We start from the raw sequence: 10,474 nt of genomic DNA, 5'->3' as shown, positions 1-10,474 counted from the left end.
ATGGCTCGAGTGATAGAAAACCAGCCTTGAGCAAAAAAGCAAAGGAAGACTGCCCATTCCCGAGTTCCAACCCCAAATAAATGAACTGTAGGATTAGGAGGCACAATTCCTAAGAGACTGTCTGCCCCTCACACATGCACTGTAAGCCCAGGAGCACCCTCGGGTGAGAATGTTTCAGTGTTTACATGGCCAGGCAAAGGGCAGCCTGGTGGCGTCCAAGTGGAATCTGTTGTCCTCTTCCAGTGGCATCCAGCATCCAGCACCTTCTGACTGATACCTGAGGGTAGGAAACTTACAGCTTTTGCAGACTAATCACAGCACCTGTGTAGCTGACCTTTAGTCCCTCCCTGGGGGCTAATACTTGAGACTCCATTTCTTGAGGAGGCTTCTTATCTGGAAGCTCTTAGGAACCTAATGGTTGTTAGCTGGTATGGGTGGAGCGGGAGGAGGACTCAAGGTCAGACTGAGGCAGCTGTTAGTACATTCCTGGGACCTAGAGATACCTTGCAGCTGAGGACAAAGGCCAGACGGGCAAGGGTCAATCCTGACTGCACATAGGTTGATAAGGAGTATAGTGGAATTTGGATAGTTTGCTTTTTGCTTTTCTCTTTGTCTCTTCTGCCAGTCCTGGTGTTTGAACTCAGGATCTGGGCTCTGTCTGTGAGCTTCTTTTGCTTGAGACTAACACTACCACTTGAGCTGCAGTACCATTTCTGGCTTTTTCTGTTTATGTTTACTGAGGAATCCAACCCAGGGCTTCATGCCTGCTAGGTAGGGAAGCACTCTTATTACCAAGCTACATTTTCAGCCTGTTTGCTTGCTTCTTCTTTCCTTCCTTTCTTTTTTCCCTAATTTCTTTTCTCTCTCCCTCCTTCCCTTTCTCTCTTTCTCTTCCTTCCTTCCTACCTTCCTTCCTTCCTTCCTTCCTTCCTTCCTTCCTTCCTTCCTTCCCTCCTTCCCTCCTTCCCTCCCCCCTTCTCTCTCTCTCTCTCTCTCTCTCTCTCTCTCTCTCTCTCTCTCTCTCTCTTTCTTTTTTTCATTCTTTCTCTTTCTTTCTTCTTTCATGACAGTTCCTTTTTTTAGGCCTGAGCACTGTCCCTGAAGTTTTTTGCTCAAGATAAGCACTCATGTGAGTCAGTTGAGCTACAACTCTAATGGCTCTTTCCCCCCAGGTTTCAGTCTCCTGAGTAGCTATGACTACAGACTGGGAGCCACCAGCACCTGGCTTTTATTTATTTTTAATGTTGGTACTGGAACTTGAATTCAGGGCCTGGGTGCTGTCTTTCAGCTCAAAGTTGGTATTGAGCTATTGCTCCATTTCCAGCTTTTTGGTAATTAGAGTTAAGAGTCACAGACTTTTGAACCCTGATCCTCAGGCCTCAGCCTTTTGAGTAGGATCACAGGTGTGAATCACTGACTCCAGCTCATTATCATTAATTTTTTAAATTGTATAAATTGCAGTGGCTATCACTGCGGTATTTATGTACATGCCTATATTTTGCTTCTAAGATGTAAGGGAAGGGGCTGGGAATGTGGCCTTGTGGTAGAGTGCTTGCCTAGCATGCATGGGTTCGATTCTGCAGTACCACATACACAGAAAATGCCAGAAGTGGCATTATGGCTCAAGTGGGAGAACTCTAGCCTTGAGCACAGAGAGGCTCAGGGACAGAGCCCAGGTCCAAGGTTCAAGCCCCAGGATGAGCGCATAACACTCCCCACACACCTGCCCATACACACAGAACTATCTGGGTATGTTTCTAGATGGTGTCAGTTGGAGAACCTGACCTTAAGCAGCAAAAGAACTTTTCTGCCAGAAGAAGCTGGACCAGATTTGGAAAATAGGCAGGAAGCAGGCGCCAAGAAGCAGGAAGTACAATTGTATTTTAACTGGAACAGCCTGGGATGCTGCCACAGGGGGCCATGCTGCCAAGATTTGTGTGGCTGGGCACAAAGGCATCGGCTGTCCTGGGTGGGGTGTGGGAAGTGCTGAGATTTACAACGTGTTCTGCTTGTCACCATCCTGGTGCATCCTGAATCCCGGGACTAAGGGCATGTTCCGTCCCAGTGGAGGGGCGCCTGTTCCAACTCACATCATGGTAGGGGTGAGATTAGCTTGCCCTAGAAATGGAAGAATCAGAAGTGAATTTTAAGGACTTTTCGCTGGAGAAAAAAAAAATCCAATAGAATAAAGTAAGTCCAATAGAAGAATGGACTTTGCCATTTAAAATGATGGCATAACTGCAGGAGTGGGATTAGAGAGGAAGCCACAGCTCAGTTTAGGCTAGAATGTCTTGGAGAATTTAGGGTGGGAATGAGAAGAGATTCGCTGGGCATACTAGTGTGGTGTGGGTAGGCCTGGGCACTGTTCCTGAGCTTCTTCGCTCAAGGCTGCTGCTCATCATTTAAGTCATAGTGCCACTTCTGGCTTTCATGGTAGTTTATTAGAGATAGGATCTAACGGACTTTCCTGCCCAGGCTGGCTTTAAAATGCTATCTTCAGATTTCAGCCCCTGTATAGCTAGGATTATATTTATGAGCCATGGACACAGGACTTTTTAAAAATTGATAACTAATAACTATGTTTATGGGATACAAACATTATCTATACAAGTTTCAGATGGTTTGTATTTTCTCCATGAAGCAGGAGACAAGGTTGTCAGCTGAGAGTGAGGATTCATGCCTCTTAAGTGTTGGAAGTTTAAGGAGAGAGGATCTTCTTAGGCCAGTGTTCGTGTGTAACCTTGGCAACAACTTGTTGGAAATGCAGACTCTCGGGTCTGCCCCAGACCTATTGAATCAAAATCTGCATTTCACCCAAAACCCAGTGGATGTGCGCTGAATTGGATGAGCTCTGATGTGGGAGAGTAGAGAACCACTTTTTTTTTTGCCAGTCCCGGGTTTGAGCTCAGGGGCCTGAGCACTGTCCTTGGGTTTTCTCAAGGCTAGAGCTCTACCCCTTGAGCCACAGCACCTCTTCCAGCCCAGGTCTTTGTGCCTGCTAAGCAAGCATTCTACTACTAGGCCAAACTCCCATCCCCAAGAACTACTATTTGAGGGAACTGTTAAAATGGATTGCCAGGCAGTGGATAGCAGGGCAGTCGCTTGAGGTCAGCCTCTGTTCTCCCTCCTCCCTCCTCCCTCCCTTTCTTCCTTTCTTCTGTCTGTTTTCTCTCTTCAATTTCTCAATACCACATAACAGAAAAAGCTAGAACTAGTGCTATGGCTCAAGTGGTAAGAGTGCTAGCTTTGAGAAAGCTCAGGGACAGTACCTAGGTCCTGAATTCAAGCCCCAGGACTGGCATACATACACACAAAAATTCCCAAAGAAGCTCAGGGACAGTATCCAGGCCCTGAGTTCAAGCCCTAGGACTGGCAAAACAAAACAAAAAAAAGTCTACATTTTTTCTGCCTGGGCTGAGTCTGAGACCCTCAGATCTCAGCCTCTTGAATAGCTATGAACTACCAGTGCCTAGCTCCTGCCACTGACGTATTGCTAACACCAGAAGCAGAGAGGAAAAAGAGGGGAGCCAGTATCAGAGAAGTTTGACATAAGAAGCTTGTACTCAGGCAAAAGAGCCTCAAGATATGATGTGCTTTTTGAAGGGCATCATGGCACAATGCTTTGTGCCCAGTGAGGATTTTACAATAGGCAATCAGAAGGGGAAACTTGAGGTCCTGGTGCTTTGAGATGTCCCTGCTTGAGACACCCAGACTAGAAGCTCTGGAGTCCTCTCCATCTTCATTCCCAGGTGGCTCCCTGAAGAGACAGTCCTGATGGACTCCCTGGAAGCCTGGCACGATGCTGCACATTGACCTGTACTGTTACAGATTGAATTATGTCCTCTCTTAGGATGGGGGTCGTACTGGAGGAGGTGGCCTCCAATCCAGGACACCTGGTGTCCCTGTGAGAAAAGGATTAAACAGAGGCAGGTACAGGAGGGTAGAATGCAGGGAAGGACAGAGGTCAGCAGGCTACAGCTTCAGGACAAGGAGTGCCTGGGGCCACTGGAAGCTGGGGGAAAAAAAAGAAAAGAAAAAAGGAAGGATTCTTCTCTATAGGCTTTGAGGGAGCTAGGCCCTGCCAGTCCTTCAGCTTAGACTTCTGGCAGCCAGAGCTGTGAGACAATCAACTTCTGTTGTTCTAAAACACTCTGTGTGTGTGGTGCTTTGTTACAGCAGTCCTAGGGAAGTGAGCTGTGACCCTGATTCTTTGCCAGAGCTTTTCAAAACTCCCTGTGCTGTATACCACCATTTGAAGTACTCTACAGCTGAGGACCGGGGTCTTATGCCCTTATTCCTAACTACTCGGGAGGCTGAGATCTGAGGATCACTGTTTTAAGCCAGCCCTAGCAGAATAGTCTGTGAGGCACTTATGTCTAATTAACCAGCCAAAAAGCCAGAAGTGAAGGTATGGATCAAGTGGCTTGGTGACAATCTTGAGCAAAAAAACAAAAACAAGCAAAAGTGCAAGGCCCTGAGTTCAAGCCCTAATACAAACATATCTTAAAAAGAAAGAGGGCTAAGCCCGGAGTTTGGCCTAGTAGTAGAGTGCTTGCCTAGCATGCACGAAGACCTGGGTTTGATTCCTCGGTACCACATACATAAAAAAAAAAGCCAGATGTGGCTCAAGTGGTAGAATTCTAGCTTTGAGAAAAACCCAGGGACAGTGCTCAGGCCCTGAGCCCAAGTCCAGGATTGGCAAAACAAAAGGAAGAAAGAAAGAAAGGAAGAAAGAAAGAAAGAAAGGCAGGCTGGGAGTGTGGTGTAGACGTAGAGTGCTTGTCTAGCTTGCATAAAGCCCTGGGTTTGATTCCTTAGTATCACATATACAGGAAATGCCAGAAGTGGCACTGTGGCTCAAGAGGCAGAACACTAATCTTGAACAAAAACTGTCCAAGGACAGTGCCCAGACCCTGAGTTCAAGTCCTATGACTGGCCAAAAAAAGAAAAAAAAAGATTAAAGAAAAGAAGGAAAGAGAGGAAGAAGGAAAGAAACTGTCTTAGAGGATAGCAGATCACCTCCCAATTTACTTCTGAATCTGTTCTAGCCCGTAGAACAGAAGAGTGACTCAGCCAGTGTCTAACTGTAATTGAACTTCCAGCCAGCCAGGTAGATATAACAACTCTACTTTCCAGGTAAGAAACTTCAGGGATGTTTAATAAGTTACCCCAAATCACCCAGCTCCTAGGTAGGGGAATTAGAACTGAGATAAAACTTTCGTTTGGCTCTGACTCCGAGTCCTGCCATGACTAGTCTGGTTCCAAGAAGGCACCACTGCTGTTGAGTCAGGGAACGCCTCTGGGGACTCTATGCTATCCAGGTGTGCACCCTTGGGTGATTACCTTAGCAGGTGTCCCTCCTGGTAACCAGACTCCTTCTGGCCCCAGAGAAAGCCTGAGGAAATGTGACAGAATGTCATTGGGGGTGAAGCAGAGGAATGAAGAGCCATGAGAAGACAAACTCCATGACTCAGGAGCTAGCCCAACATACCAAACTCCTCAGGACAGGTCTTCAAGGAAGGCCAGTAGAGGAAAAGAGGAAAAGAGGTTCTGGGAAACTATCTCTCCTTAAACTGCCATCTCCCTACCATCTCACACATCATCTCCCTGCTCTGCCTGGCCCTTCCTATCAGAACACTGCACCATCCCCTCTCTCTTCAGTGGCCTTTCATTGCTCCTGCTTCGTAGCTTCCTCTGACCACTTCCTCTACCCATGGCCTTCAACTACTTACTAAGGTAGCCCTTAGGTCGGTACTAAGGTAGTGTGTTTACTGGTGCTATTTTCTTCTCTTTCTCTCTTTGGATCTTTTCGGGGGGGGGGGGATTTTTTTTTTAATGCCAATACTTATGGCTTGAACTTAAGGTCTTGTGTTCTCCCTTGGATTTTTCACTCAAGGTTAATGGTTTACCACTTGAACCATAATGTCATTTCCAGATTAATTGGAAGTGAGAGTCTCATGTACTTTTCTGCCCAAGCTGGCTATAAACCAAGATCCTCAGATCTTTGCATCCTGGGTAACTAGGATTACAGGTGTGAATACTGATACTTGGCTCTAAATGGGACAAAAATATTCCAAAAGAACTGGAAAAGTATGGAGTGAGCTCTTGGAGGACCAAGAGAACTTCAGGGTCTCTGTGAAGAAGTGTCACTGAAGAAGTTGACTGTGAAAGCTTTTGGCTTAGGACTCAAACCCAGATTCTCTTGCATGCTAGGGCTACCATCTTGGATCTGCCCCTGGCAAGTCCCTTACCATTGAACCACACCCTTCAACAGGATTGCTTTGAAAACATTTTAAAACAAGAAACTGAAAGTATCAAATCTGTGTGTTGCCATATCACTTTGGCTGGAGCTTGGGGAAGGAATGAGAGTGAGGATGATTAATGCAAAAGTTGACTATAGGGCCGGGAGTTTGGCCTAGTGGTTAAAGTGCTTGCCTAGCATGCATGAAGACCCGGGTTTGATTCCTCGGTACCACATACATAGAAAAAAGCTGGAAGTGGTGCTGAGGCTCAAGTGGTAGAGCTCTAGCCTTGAGAAAATCCAAGGACAGTGCTCAGGCCCTGAGCTTAAGCCCAGGACTGGCAAAAAAAAAAAATGTTGACAATAATAGCTGTTGGGCCTGTTTCTGCATCAGTTGTGAGCTAAAATGGGTTTTACATTTATTTCTTTATTTTGGGGATATAAATGTCATGAGGTAGCCAGACTGGCTTCCAATTTATGTCTCAGTGTCACAAATGACTGAGATTATAGGCCTATGCCACTGCACCCCGCTGATTGTGTGTATGTGCCAGTATTGAGCCTTGAACTCAGGACCTAGACACTGTCCCTGAACTTTTTTTTTTTTTTGCAAAGGTTGGCTTTGAATCAGTATCTTCAGATCTTAGGTTCTTGAGTAGCTAGAATTACAGGCAGGGCTTTGTATTTATTTCATCTTGCAGAACTTGGGTTTTGAACTTAGGGCTTTGTGCTTGTTAGGCAGATGCTGTATTACCATGATGCCCCCAAAACAAAAGAGGAGGAAAGGGGTTGACAAATAAAAGAATAGCCAGGTGTCAGTGGCTCTTGCTTGTAATCCTAGCTACTCAGGAGGCTGAGACCGGAGGATCCTCACAGTTCAAAGCCAGCCCAGGCATGAAAGTCCGGGAGACTCTTATCTCCAGTTAACCACCAGAAAACCAGAAGTGTGCTGTCGTTCAAGTGGTAGAGCACTAGTCTTGAGCGGAAGAGCTCAAAGATAACACCCAGACCCAAAGTTCAAGCCCCATGATCAAAAAAAAAATCAAAAAAAAAATTTGGTGACTCATGAAAATCATGTGAAATTCAAACAAATTGTACTGAAATACAGGTATGTTGTTCATTAGCTTATATATATAGCTTAAATTATTCTCCCTCCTTCCCTCCCCTTCTCCCCCCACCTCTTTTCTAGGGACAGGTGACAGTGCTTCATGCCTCCAATCCTAGCTACTAAGAAGACTTTGGTCTGAGAATTGTAGCTTGAAGCCAATCCAGGCAAGAAAATCCATGAGATTATATCTTATCTCCAATTAACCACCAAAAATCCAGAATTATTGCTGTGGCTCAAGTGGTAGAGTGCTAGCCCTGAGTGAAAAAGATAAAGGAAAGCCCCTAGGCTCTGACTTCAACACCCCCTCCCCACTGATGTGTGCGTGTGTGCACACACACACAAACTTGAGCAAAAATTTACTAAAGCAGGTAAAAGTAGGGAGAAGTGGAAAAGAGAAACATTTCCTGCTTCCCACTCAAGCTATGGGGGTAAAAGATTCAGAGCAGCAGTTCCTGGGTATAGCCTTTACACTCTGGGCTGGGTTAAATACACGTGATCATGTTCGTTCAGGGACTCCTAATCTGTAGACAGTGATTTGGTTGGTAAGATGGGTGAGGCCATCTGATACTCAGATAACCTTTAGGACTTCCTTCTGCCAGATAGGCCCTTCCTGATTTCTGCTTGGACTGCAATGGCAGACTACACACTTAGTACACTGTGTGGGCTCTGACACAATAGTCTTGATTTTCTTTCTTGGCTTGTAGAATCTAAACTACTTGCCTTTAAAGAAGGGATTGTTTTAGAACTTCCGGCACAGTTTTAGAACTGCCTGCCATGGGATAACAGCAGTGTGGGCTGGAGCAAACCGGATGAATCTGAGAATTGTTCAGAGGTAGACTGAGTACATGGAGGACAAAGGAGTCTAGGCAGACTCCTAGCACTCTGGTGTGAGCAACTGTGTAAATACTGATGCCAGGCAGTCCAAGAACAACCGGGAGGATAGGGGAACTCAGCAGCTGGTGAAAGGCAGGGACTGGGAGGAAGAGAAAGCACTGTTTCCAAAATGGAGCTGTGTAGGAGCTGAGGCCCCTTGAATGTTGCTTAGTTGGTGAGATTGGCCTACTGTGTATGTTTAGGACAGAAACTGAATAAAAAAGACACTTCTGGGGCTTTAGGTTCCTGATAAACTTCTGGGGCAGAGTTGGAGTGGCTAAAAGCATCATCATTTTTCTCCTGGCCTGTTTGCCTTGGGATGCAGGCTTCTTGGCAAGGCTATGCCATTGTTTGTCAGCAGGTGGCGCTAAAGTGCCATGGTGGGAGTAGAGGCAGAGGCTGAGTTAGGGGTGAAGGAGGTGAGAGGCTCAGTTCTGTTTCAACCAGGTGGTAGTAGCAGGAAAGGGGGTGGCATCCATGTCTTTCTCTGTACTGCGTGTTTAGGGAAGAATAGGCCTTTGTTTCTGGGGCAAAGACTCCTTCAGGGCAAGGGTGGATGTGGTATCTGGAGTGGAGGGGTACCCGTGCAGCCCTCCTCCCTTTCAGCTTCTGTCATTTCCTCCATTTTCTGGCCTCTGGGTCTGTAGAAATCCTACTTCAGAGGCCTTCAGGGCACAGACCCCAATTCTGGGAAGCCTCTCTTTGTGTACCCTCTCCTGTCCAGTCATGTCAAGATTCAGGTTTCTTGTGTCTGGGATTTCCAAAACTAGGATGGATGTGGAGAAAAAGAGCTGGGTTTGGCCTATACCTGTGGTGATACCAGAGAGCCACCCATTCCTCCACCTCCCCCCCTCCCTAGTCCGTGTCATCCTCCTGGCTCTTGGGCAAGGGACCATTCTTCTTTCAGAGGCTAGGAGACAGGCCTGAGGCTGTGGGATGTGGCAGGCACGATGCTCTGGGAGGCCTGTAGGACAAGCGTGAGCTGCTAGCCCCTTTTCCTGATGCTAGTACTGGCTTGCACCCGTCCACTGCTGGGCTTCAGTCAGTTGACTCTCCTGTTCTAAAGGGGGCACAGGTCCATGAAGGAGCAGGAGGAAGGGAGGGGTTGTGCTGGCAATCAAAGAGCTGTGCTGTAGGGACAGGAACAGGGTTTGTCTTTGCAGCACTTCCTGCTGGCTCTGGCTAGCCTCTCCTGTCCACCTCTTCAATGGATTTCCCTGGCCCACGGTATTGGAAAATTCCTTCGCAAAGGCTTCTGGGAATCTTTGGCAGCCGTGTGTGGGGTGACTTCTTGCCACTCATTCTGAAAGGGTTAAGCTCCACCTAGGATCTCATCCGAGGTGAGTTTTTCCTCAAACTCGATCTGACTTTATAATCACTGAGAGTATGATATTAAAAGAGAAGTTTGAGGCCAGGTGTGGCCGTTTATCTCTGTAATCCCAGCTATTCAGGAGGCATAGCTTAGGAGAAATGTAGTATGAGGGAGACTAATGCTGCCTAAAAGTAAGACTTCTCTCAATAAAGATGTATTCCCAGCTATGCTGGTAACCACAGATGGGTAGGAGGATTATAGGAGTCCAGTTCTGCACCAGATATAAGTTGGGCGCCAGTGACTCACGCCTGTAATCCTAGCTACTCAGGAGGCTGAGATCTGAGGATCAGGGTTTGAAGCCAGACCAGACAGGAAAGTTCATGAGACTTATTTCCAGTTAACCACCAATAAATGGGATGTGGAGCTGTGGCTCAAGTGGTAGAATGCTAATCTTTTATTTTTTTTTTGGACAGTCCTGGGCCTTGAACTCAGGGCCTGAGTACTGTCCTTGGGCTTTCTCAAGGCTAGAGCTCTACCACTTGAGCCAAAACACCACCTCTGGCTTTTTTTTTTTCCTATGTATGTGGTACTGAGGAATGGAACCCAGGTCTTCATGCATGCGAGGCAAGCAACTGTACCACTAGGCCAAACTCGCAGCCCCTAGAATGCTAATCTTGAGCACTAAAGCGCTCTCTCTCTCTCTCTCTCTCTCTCTCTCTCTCTCTCTCTCTCTCTCTCTCTCTCTCACACACACACACACACACACACACACACACACAAAATCCCCAAAGGCAACAAGTGTCTACTTGAAAAATAACTAAAGCACAAAGGCCTTGGGGTTGTAGTTCTGGTGGTAGAACACCGGCCTGTCATGAGGACTTGCAGCCAAACCTGAGTCCCGTTCACAACAACAAAGACAAAAATCAAAATGGATGGCTGGTTT

This window comes from Megascapheus bottae, chromosome 16, assembly GCF_031878675.1.
Source record: "Megascapheus bottae isolate mThoBot1 chromosome 16, mThoBot2.hap1, whole genome shotgun sequence".
Lineage (NCBI taxonomy): Eukaryota > Metazoa > Chordata > Mammalia > Rodentia > Geomyidae > Megascapheus > Megascapheus bottae.
The sequence above is the reverse complement of the archived record's forward strand: the minus strand, read 5'-3'. Positions refer to the sequence as shown.